Raw genomic sequence first — 24,419 nt, forward strand, 5'->3', positions numbered from 1 at the left:
GATCCACCCATGACAGAGCTGGTGGTATTGGAACACAGACTGAATCACATTTATTATTGTTTTTATTGTTGTTATTATTATTATTATTTGGTTTGTGCAGGGCAATGGGGTTGGGGTGACTTGCCCAGGGTCGCGCAGCTGGGTGATTGTTGGGTGTTTGGGGTCGGATTTGAACTCTGGTGCTCCAGACTCCAGGGCCAGTGCTCTGTCCACCGCGCCACCTAACTGCCCTTACTAATTTTTTTTACATTTATATTTAATTTTTTTTCTCTTTACTTTATTGCTCATCAGGGTCTATATTTTTGGGGGAGGGGGTATTATGTTTACTCTTAAACAAGAATATTTTAGTAATGTATAAAAAAACATCATTTGTACAAAAATAAAAATAAATACAATCAAAAAAAGAAAAAAAATCTCATTTTTTAGACGAGAAATCAGACCTAGAGGTTTGAATGACTTGTTCAGGGTCACATTGCCATTTTACATCTACCAGAACTGCCCAATTTGGAGGTATCCATATTCATTTGGAGCTTGTTACAGATTCCATCTTGTCCTGTTGACTGTTATTTCCTCCTTCCCATCAATCCATGCAGAATAAGTTGTTGTCGCACTTGAATCAGCCATATGTACCTATATTACCCTCCTACCACAGATTTTTATTCACTATTCTCTCAATGTAAACCCTCATCATCTGTTTGCTTAGGAAAGGAGGTGAGCACACTTTTACTCCAGAACTTCAATCTCCCTCAAACTGGTTTGAGATTGGTGTGAATATTTATTTTTATTTGAGGAGAAAATGTTGTCTTTCTTTTTTTATGTATCTTTTTTTCCTTTCTCTCTCACTCTGTGCATGTTTGTAAAGCAAAAATCAAAACTTGTTTGACCATTTGAGAGCATTTTAAAATGTGGTTGAAATTCTTATGTAATCTCCTGAATTCAAAACATATTTTTGTTTACTAGCCCACTATGTGCTTTGAGGAATATAAAGATGAATGGGGTAAAATTTGAGAAGTCAAGGCACAAATGAAGCTAGACAATTTTTTTTTCTAGATTAAGATTAGGAAATAGAAGCATGGGAAGAATGGAAATTGCTAGTTATGAGAATTTAATTTTAAAAAAACTTTTATTAAATGCAAACTTTTCTGTTAAATGCTTATTTGCATGGTATTATGGTAAGTACTGCAGACATAAAGAAGGAAAAAACCATGATCTCTCTCCTCTGAAGGAACTCACATTTTAATGGGGAGACAACATGCAAACAACTATATAAATAGAATATAATGTGCAAAGGGTAAAAGAGATGGAATTTAAAAAAGAAATTCCAGGGGGAAATAGTGAAGAGTTTGGGAAAGTACTCTTGTGTAAGGTAGGATTTGAGCTGAGTCTTGAAGGACGTGGGGGGAAGCCAGAAGGCAGAGGAAAGGAAGGAGAATTATTCTGGACAAGAAAAGATAGAGAGATGGGAAGTAGATTGTTGTATGGGAAAGTCAGTGGATTGGACAGTGTGTGGAAGGGAATAAAAAAGGGAGGGGAAGAAAATGGGAAAAGTAGAAATGCACCAGGCTGTGAAAGTCATTAAATGACAAACAGAGGATTTGATAGTTAATCCTGTAGGTAATAGGAAGCCCCCAGAGTTTATTGATCAGAAGAATGATGTGGTTTTGCAGAAGATCACTTGGACAGCTAAGTAAGTGGAGAATGGACTGGAGTAGGAAAAGAAGAGACCAACCAAAAGACTGTTTCAGTAAATCCAAGGGGTGGTGATATGGAAAGAGAAATGGAGATGTAGATGAGGTGCAAAGGTATAAATGACTTGTTTTGGAAAGATATATAAAGTGAATGAGATTGAGGAGTTGAGGTGTGTTGGAAGGTATAAGAAGATAATATCCCACAGCCATTGCTGTCATGTCAACAGTTGAACATTGTGGCATTCCTCACAAAAGATGGATGCTCCATCCCTGTGAAAATTCTCTCTCTCTCATCTCTGCCTCCTGGCTTCCCTGACTTCTTTCAAGTCCCAGCTAAAATTTTACCTTCTTCAAGAAGACTCATTTAGTCCTTAATCTTGGAGCCTTCTTTTTTCAGATTTCTCCCAATTTATCCTGTATAGATCAAATTTGTACATAGTTGTTCACATTGATATCTTCAATAGACTATGAGTTGCTTGAGCACTTGGACTGACTTTTGTCTTTCTTTGTATCTCTAGTGCTTAGCATAGAGCCAGACACAGAATAGGCATTTAAAACAGTGCTTTTTGACTGACTGGTTGAGTGAGGGTGTGGGGGAAAATATGTGTACACAAATAATTAAGAGAGAAAAGCGCAAAGAAGAAAAATAACCCCCAAAACATAAATGGAAGCAAAAAATTTAATGTTGGCAATGGTGTGATGCAGTGGCGAGGATGCTAGGTCTAGAGTCAGGGAGATGTAAGTTCAAATCCAGCCTCAGATCCTCCCCAGGTGAATGACTTTGGGAAAATCACATTTATCTTTCTCAGTTTCTCCTACTGTAAAGTAGGGTTAATCATAGCATCTACCTCCTAAGTCTCTTGTGCAAATCAAATGAGAAAATATTTATAAAGCATGCTTAGCATAGTGCTTTGCACATAATAGGAGCTATATAAGCTATTATTATGAATAATAACTATTATTATTGTGAATTAAGATGATCTAGTTTGACTTGGGAGAAGAAATAAGAAAATGTGCTTCTGTTTCTTTTGCAGAGGTAGGGAACTTTGAGTGTGGAACATTATATGAACTTAGTGAATAAATTGGTTAGTTTTGATGAAGTATCCCTCCTTTTTTCTTTCTTATAGGATCAGGGAGATCAGAGAGACACATTTGGAAATTAGGGTGATGTAATTAATATTATAGAATTGTAGAGTTAACATTCTATTATAGTGAAATATATACACATATTTAAGCATATATATATAGACATACATTTGTGTGTATATATATATATATATATATATATATATATTTTTTTTTTTTGTACCATCATGAAAAGATCCAGGCAAAGTGGTATGAGAAATTTGAGAGAGTTCCCTAAGGCATGGTGTTGAACTCAGAATAAATTAGACCCTATTTCAGCACTGGTAGAAGCACTCGAAATTATTACCTCAACTAGAAGATATATATACCATGTTAATGGACAGAGAATTATTTGAAAGCATGGAAATTCACTCTGTAATAAATGCCAGAATTTAGGTGACAGAATCTGTGGCTATTAATATATTCCTGATATAAAACTCTAGTCATATATGAATGTTCCAAAGGTCCTGAAGAGCCTTTCATTCTCCCAGCTGCCTTAATCATGAATTTCTACCTGTAAATTCATATATATATATATATATATATATATATATATATATATATATAGTATTTAGTTTGAACCATAATGCCCTACTATATTCTACCTTCCACTTATTTTTCCTAATTGCCTTATTTCTTCTTTACTAGACTATAATCTCCTTGAGAGCAGTGACTGCCTTTGTATTTTTCCTCTATTCCTATCAAAATCCTTGTATTGTGTGTGATAAGTTGCTCATGTGATTCCTCGATGCCAGATATAGGCCTTAGATTGATGATGATGATGATGATGATGATGATGATGGTGATGATGACGACTATGAGATGATGAGACAAAGATGGTGATGATGTTTGCCTTTTGTTCTTAAAGAAGATCATGACATCAGAGAGGTAATCCCATAATAAGCAAGTGAATTGGATTTGAGTGAGGGGGAGCTCTTCTAAGTCACCAGCCTTGCTTTCTCCTCAAAAGTCATCCAAATCCACTGGCTAGATATGAATTAGGATAACAGGAGATGGCCCTGAATGCAAGGCAACTAGGATTAAGTGACTTGTCCAAGGTTACACAGCTAGTAAGTGTCAAATGTTTGAGAATAGATTTGAACTCCAGTCCTCCTTACTCCAAGGTCACTGCTCTATCATCCACTGTGCTACCTAGCTGTCCTTAGATTACATCTCATCCTACCTATTCACTTGATGTGCTTAGTAAAGGTATGCATCTAATTTATTCATCCGTTATTGTTTCTTGAAATTTTAAGTTCTTCTTTTCATATTATTATATGATTCCTCTTTTAGTGACTTTTGTTCTCATTATGTTTATGACTCACACTTTCTCTTAAATCTGATAAGAATGCTTGCTATTTGGGAATAGTAGGTTAACCTTTAAAAAATTAGTAGAGTTGAAATAATTCTTGTTGTTAGAAAACATTTCTCTCCTTATATATTAAAATCTAGGCACCAAGAAATCTTTGCCAACTTAAATGAAGTGAAAGGAATGTTTTTGATTGGTTTTCCATTTTGTCTGACTTGACAGCTTTTACTTTGATTCCCATTGAAACTTCAAATGCACTCTATACATTTTCATTGTGACTATTTGGTGGGTTAATAATAATGATAATATTAATTTCCTCTGTAATCACTTTCATCTGGAGAATCACAATGCATTGTACAAACATTTATTAATTCACCCCATTTGAACTAAGTACATAGTAGAGTCACCAATTTTACAAATACAGAAGTAGGCATAGGTGGCTACATCATTTTCCTTTGGCTGTATTACTAGTCAATAGTAGAGCTAATAAGGACTCAGATTTGCTGACTTCCATGTTCTTTGAGTATTTAAAAGCCCATTATATATTATGTAAAGGAGATTAAAATGTTGAACTCAAGCTTTTTTTTCTTAGAATAAATTAATAGATGAAATACCAGTTTGTCTTCTGTAAGGGCATGAATAGTCATGCCGTGTTGATCCATGTGGTCCTTAACATTGGCTTTAAAAAATTATAATAGAAAACATAAAACATCAAAAAAAGAACTAATTCCAATATCTGTCATTGTAGAATGAGTTGGAAGGAGAAGCCAGTTACCCTTTTTCCCACTCAAGCAGACACCCAAGTGCTTATTCTTAAGTATTTTTAGTGCACTTTTTTTTTTTTTGGTTTGGTGAAGCCTTGTCAGGGAGATTTAGGGGGGGAAAAACCTAGGAGAGAAAAAAGGGACTGGGAAGGAACTTGTTAGCAGAGACAGGAAAATTCATTTTTGTAAAAAATGATTAGGTACTTCAGAAGAAATGTTTATTGTCTTCTTGCTCTATATCCTTTTGACTTCTGTGGCTGATGATCTTATATTTATGTAGTTTGTTGTACTTTTCAAAATAAATTCATATAGTCGGTAAACCTTTATTAATTATCTATTTGTGTCTCAGATTCTTTGCTAAGCACTGAGGAGCCAGAGAAAAGTAAAAGACAGTCCTTGTTTTCAAGGAGCTCATAGAATAATGAGGAAAGTGACATGTACAATGATGTGTACAAATAAGATAAATTGAGAATAATCAACCAAAAGAAAGCACTAGAATTAAGAGGGATCAGGAAAGGCTTCTTGTAAAAGATAAGAGTTTTATTGTGACCAGAAGGGAGCCAGGGAAGCCAGGTATCAGAGCTGTGAAGAGAGAGCATCCCAGGAAAGGGAGAGGACTAGTGAAAATGACTGGAACTGGGAGATGAAGTCTTATTTGAGAGGATACAGCATTTTATTTTCCTAACAATATAATAGGAGTAGGCCAGGGTGGAGCTTCTTAGCTCTATTTTATAGATGAAACTGAGCCCTAGAGTGATTACATGACTTTTCAAGGTCACATAGCAGAATGAGCTGAGACTATAATATGTGTTCTCACTCTTAGTGTAGTGGCTTTGCTGGCTTTAGTCTTTGTCTTTAAATTGATTTTTCTTTATTTTCTTTGTCCTTCCTGAGGCAATTAGGCAAAAGTGATTAGTGCGCCATCCCTGAAATCAGAAGAACTTGAGTTCAAATCCTGCCTTAAACACTGATGCTAGGCAAGTCACTTAACCCCGTTTGCCTCACTTTCCCCAACTGTAAAATGATCTGGAGAAGGAATTGATAAAACACTCCAAATCGAGACTTATAGAGGATCACATAACCCTTGTTCTCTCCCAGAGCTCCTATTTCTGCATTTTTGTTGAATGCTTTCATTAGATCAAACTCAAATAATTTTCAATAGTAAATTGTAAATGTATTGTACACTAAATACTGGTGTTACAAATAATGATAAAAGATAGAATCCCTCCTCAAGTAGCTTACAGTCTAATGGGAAAAGACTGCACTAAAAAGCAGAGAGGGTTGGAGGAGAGAAGCAACCATGTCCCAGAGCATGCAGCCGGATGTGAAATGAGATGTTCTGAGTTGAGTTCCTTCCTAAAATGGAGATTTTTGGAATTCATGCCTCACCCTTTAAGCAGACAGGCAGAGGGGCAGCAATGAGATGGATTATGCAGGCTGATCCAATCTTGCAAGATGATCATACAGATTCAAACCGTGGAATAATGTTTCTTTCCTCTCTTTCATCTTCTGAATACAGTCATTTACCAATCTTGTCTGTTTCTCTTCCATAGTAATTCTCTTCTTATATCTGCTGACTTTTTCCCCACTTAGACTGCTACCAGGTTGGTTCAGATCTCCATTCTCTCTCACCTGGGACTATTGCTTTTTCATTAGTCTCCAGAAGGCCAAAGTTTCCTCCCTCCAACCCAACCTTCACTCTATTAGCAAAATAATACTTCTAAAGGCATACTGTTTACGTACTCCAAGACCTTTTCTCCCTGTTGCTTTTGGATAAAATACAAACCTTTTAGGTGGGTTTTTAAACCAGTCCTCCAAAGACTGGTTCTAACCTGCTTTTCCAGTCTGTTTTCATGTTTTCTCCTCTAGTACTTTGGTTTAGCCAGCTCAGACTCCTTCTTGTTCTTCAATCTTAATCTTACCCTTATGACTTTATGTGCATGACTAGAATTCTCCCTCTGAATTCTTTTGAAATCTTTTTCTTCCTTCAGAATTCACTTAGTTGCTGCCATCTCTTCAAAGACTTCCCTCTCCTTTTAACTAAAAGTGACCTTAATCTCCTCAACTTTTCTCATATCATTTTATCTGGATTTCTTTCTTGCACCTTTATATCATAGTATGAGATCTCTTTCCTGTTGGATTAAAAATTCCTTAAGGGAAGGAACTTTATTGATTTTTTTTTTTATTTTCAGCATCTGGCACAGTATCTTTCATACATTAGATGTTTAATAAATGTTGATTGATTTCAATTAGTGATAAGTAATCTCTTATTGATAGAAAGATCTAAAACTTGTGTAGCATTGACTACTCCCCATCCTCCCCCACTGGGGTATTAGATTTCACTTCTCCCTCAGGGTTCTCCAATACCTTAAAGGGGTTGAGGATTGAGATTTGTACTCTTTCTGCCAATGATTTCAGCTCCTACTGATGGTGTTCTAGCAAGGAAGAGGGTGGGATCCCCTGCAACTCTAGTTTCATTTAACTATTAATGGTCAGATTAGCTTTTACCCAGATGTATTTACTTCAAAAAATATATCACAAATATCCAAATTTATGCTCCCAAATTGTGAGAGACATAACCTCCCCACCTACCCCCACCGCCTTTGCATCTTTTTAGACTTGAGAAAGAGAGGGGGTTCATAGCTTAGCTTGGGTCCTATAGAGCACAGAACTTGTTTTGTCCTTCATTCGTGATGAGAACCATGACATCTGAGAAATGATGCCATGATGTAAGTCACTTGGATTTTTGTGAAGGAACACTGAGGAACGTTGCCAACTTCACTTTCTCCTCCAAAACTATCTAGAGTCCAGTGGCTAGATATAGCTCAGGATGACCCTGGATCCAGTGGGAGACTGTGACCTTTTTAAGTAAGGCTTTTTTCCCAGCTCTCATTTTGATCAAGGCAAACCCATTCTGAGGATTCAGGCAAGTTGGAAAGAAATGAAACAAAGGCTGACCTCTCGCAGAATTGAAAAAAAATCATTCTGGGAGGGGAAGATCCTCAGAATTTCTGTTCCAAACAGGAAAATTGCTGCTTACATTAATTCTGAGCCAATCTGGGCCCCTAGCAATAACCAACTGAGGTTTGACCTGCAACCTATTGTTTGCCTGTCTCAGAGAGCAGGGGGGCCTATAAACCCCAAGATTTCTTAAAACACAGAACTAGTTCCAAAACCAAGTTATTTCCTCAGGCTTGAACCCAAGGCTTCATGGCTTCTTTGGACATCTATGCCAGGCTGGCTGATTGTACCAATCTACCTATAATTCTTACTCTTAAGATGGTCATAGCCGGGACTCCCAGATCTGGAAGATCACCTCCAGCATCTAAAATCGAGGAAGTATAAATTGGCAAATAATAGCAACAAAAACACCCCGTCTCATTTCTTAGAGCTTGGATTTTAAAAAAAGGAGCAGAAGGAAAGGTCCTTCCCCTCTCAATTCTTGGCACTGTAGGGAAAACTGTGATCATTACCCTCCGGATGCAACAAATAAGAGTGGCCAGAGAGAATGCCAGAAGAAGTAACTGGCTCAGTCTTGCCAGTTTTAAAGACTCATGTAGCTGTTCAAAGGAGGCTAACCACACCTATATGATCCTGGTTACAGAGGTCTGTATATTAGACAATCTGGACCTGCTCCAAAGGCCCCAAAAGGGTACTTTCATTTCCGTTGAATTAGGCATGCCCAGACAGCTTGGATTAAACAAAGAAAATCAAAACAAAACCCAAGTTCTTCCTTTACCCCAAAGAATCCTTTTATTGCTTATTTTCTTATGATTGATAGAAACACTGTAGTCTCATAATTTTAGAGCCATATTTTACTCATTTCCCTTCAATATCTGTATTATTAAGTCTATTACCAAGCCTTGCCAATTCTTTCTCCTGTTTTTTAATCACATTTACCTATTTTATTTTCAGTTCCATGATCATTATTCTACATCCAGTGACTGGTTATTGATGTGGGAATAATATCCAAATGGACTTACTATCTCTTTCCTTCAGACCAGTGATTAGTGTGAGCAAAGAATTATTAAGACTTAATTTTGTTCTTTTGAGTCCTGGAGAATTACAGAGAGATATAGTTTATCTAAAATACCTATTATTTCTATAAAAATTATGTATATGTAAACTTTATTATGCAGTTGCTTTTGCAGTTGTCCTATTCTTCATGAACTTATTTGGAGTTTTCTTAGCAATGATGCTGGAATATTTTGCCACTTCCTTCTCCAACTTACTTTACAGATGAGGAAACTGAGGCAAATAGATTAAGTGTTTTGCCCAGGGCTTCGCTGATACTAAGTGTCTGATACCAGATTTGAACTTGGGGAGCTGGGTCTTCCTGACTCTTAAGCCCAGCACTCTAATTGCATAGATATAATTAGATGCTTTTAGAACTGATTGAATGGCTACACTAATATAGTGATTAATGATTCAATATTATCAAAGGAAAAATATTAATATTACATTTATGGTTTAGGCACATGTCTGTTAGAAAGATTTGTATTAACTTTATTTTAAACCCAAGTTTCTGGCTTAGAAAGGAAAGAAACAAGCATTGATTCATCTTATTTGCCAGGCACCATGCTGTATACTTTAGAAATAGTATCTCATTTAATCCTCACAACAATCCTGGGAGTTTAGAGCTTTATTATACTTACAATTCAAGAAACTAAGACCAATAGAGGTTAAGTGACTTATTCAGGGTCACACAACTAGCATGCATGAGAGGCTATCTTTGAATTTGGTCTTCATGACTCTAACACCAGCACTTTACCCACTGTATCACTAATTTCCTTTTTAAAAAATGGTATTTTTGGGGCAGCTAGGTGGTGTAGTGGATAACGGGCCCTGGAGTCAGGAATACCTGGGTTCAAATCCTTTCTCAGACACTTAATAATTACCTAGCTGTGTGGCCTTGGGCAAGCCACTTAACCCCATTTGCCTTGCAAAAATCTAAAAAAAGAAATGATATTTTTGATACTTGCCATGTCCAGTGTCTACCAGTACTCTTCTTGAAAGTCTTTTTCATGTAGAGCTATGAGAATTCTGAATAATTTTTAAGACTTTGGCTGCCTCTCTTTTTCTTATTTATGATGTTTGTCAACTTTGGGGGATCACTTTTCCCTAAAGGCACCTCTGTAATGATGTTACAGAGAAATAAAGTATATGCTGATTTAATTTGGATGGTCTTAATCAATTTTTCACAGAATTTCATGACTTCCTTATCCTCAGCAGTCCAGGTTTTGGTGCATAAGCTGACTTTTTGCAAATGTGAATAATTAGAATTGCAGTGAGATGAATAGATAGATGTCCCATGAAATGATGCTTCTTATTGGCCATGTGCAGTTAAACTATACCAGTTTCTTAATTTTCTTCTCTAGGGAAATCCTGGACACTGTCCTTTTACTTAGCTACAGCTTTCTGGCTTCATTTATAGTACAAATGTTAAAGTAAATATGATTTAATTCCTATAGTAGTTTTTTCCTTCAATTTAATTGCTACTGCTACTGTCTCCAGGTCCCACAGCCAGTGTTACTTCCACCATGTTGCATTCCTATCTAGTCCCCATCCCCAGTGTTCTCAGTATTTTTTTCTGGTCTGTCTTGTCTTGAGCTAGAAAAATGGGCTATCCCATTCAGAATTTGATTTGACATGCTTTTGAAAAATTGTTTAGTGGGTTAGGTGAGAGAACTCATCAGAAATGTTCAATTCACTTTGTTGTCCTGGCTTTGCTCCTAGCTGAGTTAATATTAATGAATGATCAATAACATAGTGATTCTCTGTTCTCCTCTTTTGTCTTTCCTTTTTTTTTTTAGCCACAGTGCCACTGTCACTGAAGAGAAATAGGAGGCTCCAGTTTGCTTGTCTGTAAAAAGGGGGATAAGAATGCTTGTTCCATCTACCTCACAGATTGATTGTGTTGGAAACTGCTTTCTAAATTTTAAAAGCACTGTATAAATGTATATTGTGATTGTTGTATTTTTGAGTGACAGGGAGTATACAACTAAGATTTATAGCTGCAAGATACAGTGAGACATTTTTCAGTGCTTCCAACAACTAGAACTATGCAAAAATGCAATGCACTTCCTAATGAGGAAATGACTTCCCTGGAACTGGGTTCTTGAACAATGTCTAGATCACCACTTGATGGGGCCATTTTTCAGTGGAATTTGTGCTGACTGGGATAGATGACCTCTAGAATTCCTTTCAAATGAGATTCTAGTAAGTTTATAGGTGATACTCAATATGTTTCTGTTGTGATCAAATGAGATTACAACTGTCAGAAAATCTGTTATTTAACTCAGGATATAGGGAGTTATGGTTGTCAGAAAATTTGTATTTAACCCAGATATAGGGAGTTATGGACTGATTATTTCAATAAGAGTAGATACAAATCATTGGAAATTCTAGATTTCCAAATCCATTGCTGTAAATGATGGAAGGTCATTAAGTGTGATTCTCCTCACTCTCCCCACCCCCAAATGACCGGTCCAGTGCCTTTCCTTTGGAGATGTCTGTGAAAGTTAGAAGACTGACTGATACAGATGGAACACTAGATTCTGGAGTGGGGTGTAATACCGCATATATTGTTAGGTCTGGTTGGTGTATTGGTTGTCTTTGTTAAATGTCTTTCTCTTTCCTTTGTTACTTGGGCTGACACTCTGGGAGAGGAATTTATTCACACGTAGGTGATATAAAGCCAAAAGATATCAATAAAAATAAGATTAGGAACAAAAAAGAAAATGGAACTCTGAATTGCTGAGTACACTAATTATGTGATAAATTTAACCACTGGAGAATGATAGATAACTCCCTATGGAGAGTATTCTACTTCACAGAATAAAACAATAATGTTTCATAAACAGGAGAAAAACAAGATTAATTTTGTAAGGTTGACTTGAAAGATAACTAGAGAATTCTAAATTGTTGATTATAGCAACATTACTCTAGGATAGAATGCTATTCACTAGGAGCAAATATGGGTTAGTACACTAAAGAAAGAAAAATAAATTTTTATACATACAAAGTAAAAAACATCTGGAAACTAGTTGAATGCAAGTAGAGCTAAAAATTACTTAGGTATTATATTAAACACAAATTGAATTTCACATTCATTCTACTTTATGTGTTTTTGTCTTTTGTATATGCATGCAAGTGTACATAAACATGTCTGTGTGTGTTTTTAATCTTTGTAATAATGGAATGTTACTGATACTAATGTAGTAGCTTGGAATTAATTTCAGTATCCATAGCATTGATCAAGTCCTTGTAGCTGACTTTGTTCAATGTTCTTGTCTATTTTGAGAATACTGTGGAAAAACTAAAGAGAAAATTTATCCTCCCCATAGCTGCAAAAAATGATTTTTCTAAAGTGTGTGTCTGATCATGTTACTACTCTACTCGGTAAACTTTAGTGGCTTCCTATTACTTGTGGAATCAAATATTACATCCTTATTGTTAATAAGTAAAGCGCCTCACAGTCCTATGATCCAAAGATGCTAAATGAACATTTTTCCAAAACCTAAAAATTCTCAATGTCTGCCCCCCAACCCAAATGAACTTTATGCCACATGGAGAATAATTATATCTGGATAGGAATGAAAAATAAAGTAAATAAATCAAATTTTAAAAGAGAGAAACATGACAGGGTAACACTTTATGATAACTAATTGATTTGCTCAGCACCTTAAACCTACCTCTTAACCTCCCAACATAGACATATACCAACCTATGGACCTGTATTTGGGCCTCCCACTTTGAATCTCTTCCTGATACAGAGACCAGTGGTATATCCTAATCTCTCCCTACTCCCCACTCCCTGAGGCAGACATAAATTCTCCTCAGCTATGTGAAGGGGGGGGGGGAGAATCAAGCTGCCTTCTGCCAGGGATACCCCTATGTCAGGGATCTGTAGTCTTTTGACTCTTTCTAGAGCAACATTTGTGCCCTCCTCTATCCCTGAAAAAGGATGCAGATGCTGATTTGGTCTGATTAGAGAAGTATGAAAGCCATGACATGAACAGGGCAGGAGAGTAACATGAATGGCTGGGACTTAAACATAACTGGGACAAATTCTATACCTCTAATGCTATTTAGTGTAGGGTCCAAGGCTATTAAAATGCAAATTCTCTAATGAAGAAGACTCCAGTGGCTTCTCAGTCTAGCTCTGGGTATGTACCATCATCAAGAAGGAAGGAGACAGAAAGTGGACGATGGCAGGGAAGAATTGAAGTAAAGAAGACTTAAATACCAGAGATTTAAAAAAGATAATTCAATTAAAAAATAACCTAAAACAGAAGTGGATAAATAAATAGAGAATATCCTAAAACTAGAATAAAGGATGAATAGTGAACACTAAAAGAGGAGTGCAAAACTTACTTAATAAAATTTGCAAAATAAAAATAAGTGAACTAATGACCAATAAAACAGAGAACCCATCTTCTAAGGAAGCATGGAACAACAAAAAGAAATCACAGAATGGTTCAAAAGAGAAATAAAATCCACAAGAGAAAAAAAATTAAGAAGGAACAAATATCAAAATTTTTACTTCTCTAAGTATAAATAGGAGATCAGAAAAAATTTGAATCCACAGTAGCTCTTTTCTCCAAAGAGAATAAGAGATTTGGAATACAGAAATACTGATGTGGTGGGAAATTTTGCCAAAGAACAAAAAGCAGTAATTTTAAAACCACTGAATTTCTTTATAAGTCAAATCCTTTGACCTCAAAGATAGAATGTGCAGAGACAACTTAAAGGTCATAGGTCTCTGAGAAGAACCCAGCAGGAAAACTTGAAAATTGTAATAGAGGATATGAGAAAACTGTTGAGAACTTCTGAATACAGAAAACAAAAGACCAGTCAAAATAATCCATAGGTTATTTCCATAGCATTCCATATTTTAAACTCTGATACATATACACATATCTTCAGATATTCATATCTGTATATATGTGTTTATATATGTACATATATGTGCATATGTATTTGAGTGGCTAAATTAAATGGTTTAAACGAGAAACAACAATTTCTGTATGCTCCTGAGACTAATACCTTCAAATATAAAGAAAAAAAAAATTCAAGTAACACTATGCTGAAGCAGACCTATTAGAAACTGCAAAGGGAAATGAAACAATATATTCCAAAAAAAAAATCAAAGAGCCCAAGATACAGTCTAAGATACTATACTATGAAAAACAGAGCCTAATTATCAATAAAAAATATGTTCAACAAAAGAGAAGTATTGACTCATTCTTGTAAGCTCAGTGGAGCTTACAAACTCAGAGGAACAGTGGTTCCTTTCCCACCCCCCCTCAAAAAAAATCCTAAATTGCAAATATACCAAAGAACAGAAACATAAGAAAGTGATATCAGTCCAATACCAAGGAATGAATAAGTAATAAAAACTCTCATTAGAGGTTTTGTATTTTTTACTCTTTTGAGAGATATTGACTCATGAAGTTTAAAAATTTCAATAGATAGGGAAGTTTGTAAGTGGATAAAGATCTAAGTGAAATTTAAAGAAATAGGATAATGCACAGCAGAGGAGCAGTACTGAAGCAGTATATTCTCAAATTTATAACTCTCCTACCAATGATCATTGCATTTTGTAGGAAATAATTTCTAGGTGTGAAAATACAAAAATAAGGAATTGGAAAATGTGGGGGAATGTGTCTTGCTACTCTATCCAATCCCTATGTCAGTAGCAAAGAAATGATGGATTTCTAGAGTATTTTAGCAAAAGTACAATTGCAGGAGAATGGGAGAAATAACAGAAGGGGAAAAATTGGAACTGGAGAATGAGAGGGGATATCTCATCCCGATGGGGAAAGAGGTATATGTCTATCATAGAAAATGGGGATCTTATGATGATTTAATCTGGGAGGAATTAATGGACTGAGAGACCACCTTCTCTGACAGTGTTTTGCCTCCATCAACATCTGACTCTGGAGAAAGCAGATTGGGGCTCCTAGGGTCAACTAGTACTCAGAAGGATATGGATCTTGAAGTGAAATATTATGACCAGTGAGAAGGGTAACGGTCATGGAATGGGCAAGGAGTTGAACTGTATCACACAGTGTGAGACATATGGTAAGTTATATCAAAAGGTACTGCTTCTACTCCTATGATTTCCCTCATGAATTGATAATTATTAGAATGAATACAATGGATAATAGAATGAATAGAGTGGACAGTAGAATAAGATCTTTCAGGATAATAGGGACAACTAGGTGGCACAGTGGATAGATTGCTGGAACTGAAGTCAGGAAGACTCATCTTTGTGGGTTCAAATCAGGCCTCAGACACTTATTAACTGTGTAATCCTGAGCAAGTCACTTAACCCTGTTTGCCTCTATCTTCTTATCTATAAAATGAACTGGAGAAGGAAATGGCAAACCACTCCAATATCTTTGCTGAGAAAGCACAAATGGGTAAGAAAAGATTGAACAATAAAATAGAAATTATTTAGAAGAGGGACCTTAAATCTGATACTTTAGAAACTTTAACTCCATATGAGATACAAAGGACTAAAAAAAGATATAGACCAAAATTCAGAGAAAAAAGTTCACTTATCTAAATTCAAAGAACTACATAGAATCCAAGAACAAAATTTATTATACATTAGGTGACTCTAGAAAGATACTGCTATCAGACAGCATAAATCAAAGTTGGTAGTATCAATAGAGATAAAAAAGGAAATTGACTTACAATTAAAAGGAATCAAAGACAAGGAACCAATATTAAAATTAATTTTATATGCATCAAATATCATAACATCTAAACACATAAAAATTTAACTGAATTGAAAAAGACTGAAATTAACTGAATTGAAAAAATTAACTGAATTTAAAAAATTGAAAAAATGATACTTTAATATTCCTCTCTCAGACCTGGATAAATGCAACAGAAAGATAAACACTTTCAATATAACTTCCCATATGTCTCATACTGTGTGATACAGTTCTACTCCTTGCCCATTCCATTATTGTTACTCTTCTCACTGGTCATATTTCACTTCAAGAAAAAAAATATAATAATGAAAACTCTTAACTCAAACTCTTCCTTGTTTTTCAGGCGTCTTGTATATTACTTACTCCCCTAACAGAACCATCTTTTCCTCATTCTGTATTGAATGGCTTCGTGTTTCTTCCAGGTATTTTTATTTTGTTTTGTTTTTTTAGGTTTTTACAAGCAGACGGGGTTAAGTGGCTTGCCCAAGGCCACACCAGTTTTTTTTTTAAACAGTTTGCTATTGTGAGTAGAATTTTTATCTGCCTTTTCCCAAATTATTCTAATTAGCTCATTTAGGATCTTATTATGAGGAAACAGGTTAACTGAATTATGCTTTCAGACATCAAAAGTTCAAAATTTTAGATGATTCTAGTGTAAGACTCATTCTGCAGATCCACTTCTTTCCCTTAACCAAAATATGTTGAAACCTTTGAGGGTACTTTATGTGATATTTCCTGTATTTATACTATAATACTATCACAATGAATATAATCAATTTCCTGTTTCCATGCTGCAGAGCCCTATTTAGATTTATAGAATGTGTGTGGAGGGGAACAGATGAGGAGAGAGACAACAACTTCCCATCTTCAGATAAGGAGAATTTATAGGGGAAACCAAACCTGACCTTAGAAGTATAAAGCTAACCAATAAAAACAGACAACTTCCTCATTTTGAGAGGGCAGACTAAGGCATTAAAATTTAGGGTGAAATAATCATACATGGAGGGTTGGAGATATGAATGTAAAATTGGTTTAACATGTTTTCTGGGAGGTGATACTGTTCTGTTAAGTCTCCAGGTCCATCTAGTTTGAAGAGTATTTTCTGTCATATTGCAAACTTTGTTAAATATATTATTTATCTTAAACATCAAAAGCATAGCTGCCTAAAATAATTTACTTTTTAATTGTTTTTTATTATAGATTTTATTTATTTTGAGTTTTACAGTTTTTCCCCTAATCTTACTTCCTTCCCCCACCCTCCACAGAAGGCAATTTGTCAGTCTTTACATTGTTTCCATGTTATATATTGATCCAAATTGAGTGTGATGAGAGAGAAATCATATCCTTAAGAAAGAAACATAAAGTATAAGAGATAGCAAGATCAGACAATAAGATAATCAGTTTTTTTCCCTAAATTTAAGGTAATAGTTCTTGGTCTTTGTTCAAACTCCACAGTTGTTTCTCTGGATACGGATGGTATTCTCTATTGCAGACAGCCCCAAATTGTCCCTGATTGTTGCACTGATTGGAACGAGAGAGTCCATCAAGGTCAATCATTGCCCCCATGTTGCTATTAGAGCATACAGTGTTTTTCTGGTTCTGCTCATCTCACTCAGCATCAGTTTATGCAAATCTCTCCAGGCTTCCCTGAATTCCCATCCCTCTTGTTCTGATAGAACAATAGTGTTCCATGACATACATACACCACAGTTTGCTAAGCCATTTCCCAGTTGAAGGACATTTACTTAATTTCCAATTCTTTGCCACCACAAACAGGGCTGCTGTGAATATTTTTGTACAAGTGATATTTTGACCCTTTTTCATTATCTCTTCAGGGTATAGACCAAGTAGTGGTATTGCTGGATCAATGCATGCACATTTTTGTTGCCCTTTGGGCGTAGTTCCAAATTTCTCTCCAGAAAGGTTGGATGAATTCACAGCTCCACCAACAATGTAATAGTGTCCCAGATTTCCCACAACCCTTCCAACAATGATTATTATCCTTTCTGGTCATATTGGCCAATCTGAGAGGTGTAAGGTAGCACCTCAGAAAAGCTTTAATTTGCATTTCTCTAATAAGTAATGATCCAAAAATAATTTCAAACACTTTTGAGTAAGAGATTGATTTTTAGTTTTCAAAATACAGTTTTACTATTTAACTCTTGCTGCCTTCCAAATGCCTGAGTACCAATGTGTATAATATCAATCCAGCAATTATAATTTGTTCAAGAAATTTCAGTGACAAGATGACACAAATAATCAGTGTATTATAATAATATTGATGATAAAAGATTTTAACAGTGAGAGAAGTGTTTAAAAAGCCTTTCTTTAAAGGTAAATGAACAAGTCCTCAGAGCCATCACTTGCTGTTAGAGTTCAATTTTAATAGTCATCTCATGAGAGAAAGGTAAGAGACAAATATTAGGGCAACTTGAGAGTTTGATGGAAAGAGTGCAAGGCCTGGAGAAAGGAAAATCTGAGTTCAAATGTGGTCTCAGATGCCAGTTGTGTAATAAGCAAGTCACTTAATCTCTGTTTGCCTTAGTTTTTTCATCAGTAAATTTGGGATAATAACAATACCTCCCTTCCAAGGTTGTTGTGAGAATCAAAGGAGACAATAATTTAAAACGCTTAGAAAAATGTTTAGCACTTATTAGGAAGTATGTTACTTACTGTTAGGGGTTGGTACATGAGATGATCCTTGAAGGAAGTCAGGAATTTCCAAAGATAGGGAGATCATTTCAGGAATAAGAGGATAATTACCTGAGAAAAGGAATGGAGTGGAAAGTCCTGAAATGAGAAATAACAAGTAGGCAACTGAAAGCAGTGAAAGATAAGATTTTATTCAGTTTATTTATTTGGTTTTTCAAGGCCATGGGATTAAGTAATTTGCCCAAGGTCATACATGGGTAATTATTGAGTATTTGAGGTTGGATTTGAACTCAGGTCCTCCTGACTCCAGGGCTGGTACTCTATTCAATATGCCACCTAGCTGCCCCAATAAGATTTTATTCAATAGTATTTTATTTTAAAGTTATTTAATCAATAAAATTAATTAATTTAATCAGTTAACTGGGGGATGAGTACATTTTAAAATATATGTACTACAAATATAAATTGAATACACATATTTATTATATATATTTATAAATAAATACAAGATAGTTTGGTCAAGAAAGCACTTGCAATTGAAGGGACTAGTAAAGGTTTCAGGCAGAAGATGGTATTTGTGTTAAATCTTTTTTTTTCTGCTTTTTGCAAGGCAAATGGGGTTAAGTGGCTTGCCCAAGGCCACACAGCTAGGTAATTATTAAGTGTCTGAGACCCTGAGACCGGATTTGAACCCAGGTACTCCTGACTCCAGGGCTTGTGCTTTATCTATTACACCACCTAGCTGCCCCCATTTCTGTTAAATCTTAAAGGAAGAGAGGCATTTTGAGACTGACTGAGGTTAAGAAGGAGTCTCAGGCACATGGGGCTGACCCAAGCACAGGAATGAACATTTCAAAGGTGAGGAGAGCTAGAATGGAGAGATAGTTGTACTTTAAGTTGGAAATGGAATGGGTCTGAACATGTAGGATGGAGTAAAGTTGTTAAGGGAGTTTAAAACTGAGAGAGTAGTTTTAATTTTATTCTAGAAGTAATAGGAAATTACTGGAATTGGTTTAATTAGTGGAGTCAGATCTGTCCTCAAGGAAAATTACTTTAGCCTCCTACTTGAGGTAGAGAACTGAGAAGGCAGTTCAACATATATAAAACTAAACTCGTTAACTTTTTTTTGCCAAAATACTCTTCTCTTCCTAATTTTCCTGTTACTACAGAGAACATCACCATCCTTCCAATCACTCAAGCTCACAACCTAGTTGTCATTTTGGCTTCCTACTCACTTAACACGTTCCCCCCTTCGAATGTTTCCAAGTCCTATCTATTTTACCTTTAAAATATCACAGAATTTTTCTCTTCTTCTCTTTTCTGATATTTCCATCTTATCTGAACTATTGCAGTAGCCATTTGATTGACTGTCCAACCTCAAGACTTACCACCTACTTACTTGTCTGTTGTCCCCTCAGCTATCAAAGTGATCTTTCTAAAACACAGGTCTGATCATGTCACTCACCTATTCAGTAAACTACAGTGACTCCTGATTACCTCCAGGATAAAATATAAAATGCTCTGTTTTATTTTCAACCCCCCTTTTTTACTTGGCTCCTTCCTACCTCTACAGTCTTTGCCCCTCCAAGTATTTATTCTGTGCTATCCTAACTCTGACTTCTTTGCTGTTCCCCAAAGAAATTTCAATTTTTTCTCACTATCCCTATGCCTGGAATTCTCTCTGTCCTTATCTCTGCCCCCCTTTTTTTACCTCCCTTAGGTCCCCTAACTTCCCTTTTTACTTCCCTTAAGTCTTGTTTTTGTTTTGTTTTGGGTTTTTCCAAGGTAATGGGGTTAAGTGACTTGCCCAAGGTCACACAGCTAGGTAATTATTAAGTGTCTGAGGTCAAGTTTGGAACTCAGGTCCTCCTGAATCTAGGATGATACTCTATCCACTGTACCACCTAGCTGCTCCTGACTTCCCTTAGGTCTTAATTAAAATCACACCTTCTATAAGAAGCTTTTATTAGTCCTCAGAGCTAGTGCCTTCACTCTGAAATTAATTTTATATATGTATATTTAGAACTATGTAACTGTAAGATAGATAAATAGATACAGTTATCTTTATCCTTATCCTTTCAAATGATAATGATATATTAATCAGAGAGGATAATTAAGCAGAATACTCCATTCTCCAGCAACTTTAGAGAAGTTTACCAGATAACAGAGTTTATTATCATTAAAATGTCCTTTCAGTGCCTAACTAACCTTGCAGTGTGACTCCAAAACAAAATTAGGGGTCTTGGAAAAGTCCAAAAGGCTTGCATCACTAAGCCTTGACCCTTCTGTGAAGTCATTCAGGATCACAAGTACAGCCAAGAGAATGTCTAGCTTTAACACATTATGTACTAATCCTAAATTGTTTCTCTGCATTTGTGCTAAGTTATGTTTCATACTTGGCTTTCACCATAAAAAGAGTACATATTCTATATAACCATAGAGAATAGTAGGCATACAATTTTCTGGAATGCAATCAAAATCAAAGTAAGATAAAATAAGTACAGTGATACAGAAGACAGAGGCCACAGACATAATGTAAAATGAGTATTCAGAGCTAGAAGGAGAAAAGAAATGAGAAAAACAGAAAGAAGACAAAAAGATTAAGACACATGACAGTCAGGGAGCCTTTGCTGAGTGCTCTCCCTGTGCTGGGTGCTGTACTAAAGGTAAAAAGAAAAGCCAAAAAAACCCCAACTTGTCCTGATGGAGCTAGATACACACAAGATAATTAGATGAAAGGTCATCTCTGAAGACAAGGTAATGGTAGCTGGGCGGTTTGGGAAAGACCTTCTTTAAAGGTAGTATTAGAATTGAATCTTGAGGAAACTTGACTTAAGGGTTAGGGGAGGGGTATAGAGTAGCATGTATCAGGTTCAACAGACAGAGGAATGGATCATATGGAGTGATGAATGATATAAGGTGCCTGGGAAGTTAGGAAGGTGCTGGGTTCTAGGCCCACAAGCTATATAATTTGATCTGGCACTGCCAAGACAACTTTAGGTGGGACTCAAAAATTCAAAGTTTAGGAGCTTTTAAGGGATGAATCAATTAAATGTTCATCCAAATATATCAGAAAAATTTTTTAAGTTGATAGTTTTATATGACCTGCAAATATGTTATAAATATCCAGAGGACCCTTGGCGAAGAAAAAGAAAAAAAAAGGTTCCCCACTCCTGTTCTACAGCTTCAAATAAATGTTAATTTAAAGTTTATTTTTGAACTTTCGACGTAATATGGAACCACTAGGATAACATGATTAGATCTAAGCTTTAGAATCACCACTTTGAATTGGAGTGGGACATAAAGGTAGCTCAAAGAGAGCCGGACCTGGCATTGGGAAGAGATGAATTCTGTTGTTCCCAGGAATAACCCTTTAAACCTAAAGTAGTTTTAGGAAGAAATGTTTTTTGATCATCTCTTAAAAGAGAGAGCTGGATGAAGGTGCAGTTTTCTTCGAGGTTCTCTGTGAGGTTTACTAGACCACGTTGTATGTGGTCATGTGAAGGTTAAATAGGTAGAAAGAAAGCACAACTCTCTGTACAGTGGAATGTGGATTTCTTTCAGAATTATGTAAGTCAGATTTGTATAATGCAGATTTATGGAAAATCAGAACTGTCTGCATAGGGGTCAGACCAGAGTACCTGCACCAGAACTTCAGAGCACCATGGAGTAGTTAAGCAATTTTGCAGAGAGGGCATTACATTTAGTTTAAATATTTAAATTTGGGGAATCCAAAACATAAGTACATTGTGGTCCCAAAGAATCAGATTGTAAGTATTTTCTGCAGCCATCCGACTTCCCTGAAGTCTCCGAGGTCAGCCTGGCTTTTATAATAAACTTTGGATTAGACAGTTTTTTTAGCCCCAGAAAGGTAGGTTCAAACAAAATAACAAAAAAGATTTTCTGAATAATAAAATAAAATATTTCTCTAAGGCTCAAATGCAGCCTCAAGCATTTTGTAATTGTGTAACCCAGGGCAATAGTTTGCCTCAGGAAAGTAGGGGTGATAATAATAGTGCCTCAGAGGGTCATTGTGAGGTTCCAATAGGACAGTAATTGTAAATTGCTTAGCACAATGCCTGGAATCTGGTAAGCCTTATATAAATACTATTATTATTGTTGTTATTATTAAAATATAGCATATAAAAGCTTTGAGCTCATTCCTCCCAACTCCAAATCCACTTGTGGAACATAGCTACTTCCACTTTTATTGAATTAGGGGTAACTTTGAGTGTGTATAGAAAACTGTTATTATTTCTCTTGAACAATAATACTCAGTTCAATATGTTATTCCAAGTAGTTTATTTCCACTGTTTACTACCCCAATATCAGTTAAACGATTGATATCTCTTGTATGTCATTGACAAAAACCAAAGAATTTTCATATTTGCTAGAAAAAGATATGATTATAAGTGAAGTCCAGAAGCATTTCCCTAATCTGGGAAACCCTTTCCTCTCTATACTTCAGTGTAGAGTAGACTCAGTCTTGAGTGACAACTTCCAGATGTTTTGATCTGCCGTGTTCATTTCTGCATGTGGTGTGGTTGATGGATGAATTGAAGGACATGATGTCTCAGCAGCTGGATCAGTTGCCTGTCAGGATAATTCAAGGGAGATGCCCCTCAGAACTGGATCCTTACCAAGTTTGATTTCTACAACTCTTGATAGTGTCTCCTATGGATATCTGTTGTTGAATCTCTGGTGAGTCTTTTGACCTTGCAAAAGGTTAATGAAATTTTAACCTAATACATTCTATCTCTTAATTTCATTTATCTAAAATCTAACATAGACAGAAGAACATCAGAAGTGTGTGTTCACAGACCTGGGGAGGTAGACCCTACTGAAAACATTTTTTTTTACCTTCTAGGGTGGAGAGAATAATTTTGTCTGTATGTACCTTATGTATGCATGTATAACAGAAAATATTATAGAATATCTGTCTATACTTTGACTCTGGAGCAGGACCTCATAATCTATCATGTATTTACAGAATCAGATTCTTAAGCTTTTGCAGGTACCAAATAAAGTAGATTGTCAAAGAATTGGGCCTTCTGTTAAAATTAAATTCACCTTCTAATAGTTAATGCTCTTTCACAGAACTTAGAAGCAAGAAGGAAACTTAGAAATTTGATCCAAATGTTGCTCTGAATCCAAAAGAAGTTAAGTACTTAGCTTTAAGTTAAATCATTAAATGGAGTTCAACAGGAAAGTGACATTATTTTATTGTATCATATAATAAGTTCATTTAACAAATATAAAGTATAATTTTATTAAATGACAAACCTGTCCTGAGGCTTGGCAGAAAGGATCTTCCTTCTCCCCCTAAACCTCATAGATGAAAAAAATAATCAAAACTATTTCAGACACTTTCCCTGATGTGGTTATAGAGATCTCTTGATTATTCATTGAAAGATTAATTTCTGGAAAACTGTATCACATATGGTCAGGTAATTTGACAATGCTTTCGAGGAATTTGAATTATAATAGTAAGACTGTACTTTAAACAAAAATGTAGATTTTCTTTAAAAAGGGGGAAGGACTTATTTGTATGAAAATTTTTACTACAGATTTTTTTTTTTTGGTGGCTAAGAATTGGAAATTAAAGGGATATCCATTGGTTGGGAAATGATTAAACAAGATATTGAATATGGAATATTATCATGCTATAGGAAATAGCAAAAAGAGTGATTGCAGAAAAACCTAGAAAGACTTTCATGAACTGATGCATAGTGAAGTGTACAGAACCAGAAGAACATTGTACATAATAATAACAATATTGTTTGATGAAGAATTGTAAATGACTTCCCTGTTCTCAGCAATGCAAGACAATCCTAAAGGACTAATGATGAAGTATACTATCTGCCTCCAGAAAAAGAACTGATATTGGTTGAATACAAACTGAAGCATGCTATTTTTCACTTTATTTCATACTTTTCTTATATTTGAATCTTCTTCAAATATACTAAATGACTAATATGGAAATGTTTTACATGATTGCACAAATATAACTTTAGAAAAAGTTGATTTACTTTGCAGATAAAAGAAGAGGATACTTGTTTATAAAAGAATCCCGAATAAAATTTCTTCAAATAGTGTTCTTCCCTAGTGCATTTAAAATAGAATTAATTTTCAAAACAAAACCACCTCCAAAAGA

At 35.5% G+C, this 24,419-nt stretch overlaps 1 protein-coding gene across 4 annotated transcripts in view; it reads left to right on the top strand.

Moving 5' to 3' along the window:
* ZNF704 (zinc finger protein 704) overlaps positions 1-24,419 on the top strand; it is a 321,346-nt gene that overhangs the window by 28,319 nt on the left and 268,608 nt on the right. Inside the window, exons 1-2 of one of the 4 annotated variants that reach the window (XM_074202919.1) lie at positions 3,385-16,035; positions 22,734-22,966. The exons of 1 other annotated variant lie outside the window; for it this stretch is intronic. The gene's annotated coding sequence lies outside the window, so the exon portion shown is untranslated. Of the gene's footprint in view, positions 1-3,384; positions 22,967-24,419 lie in introns of those variants that run through there. 2 more of the 4 variants (XM_074202920.1, XM_074202918.1) reach the window with 2 other exon arrangements.

Source organism: Macrotis lagotis, chromosome X (assembly GCF_037893015.1).
Source record: "Macrotis lagotis isolate mMagLag1 chromosome X, bilby.v1.9.chrom.fasta, whole genome shotgun sequence".
Lineage (NCBI taxonomy): Eukaryota > Metazoa > Chordata > Mammalia > Peramelemorphia > Peramelidae > Macrotis > Macrotis lagotis.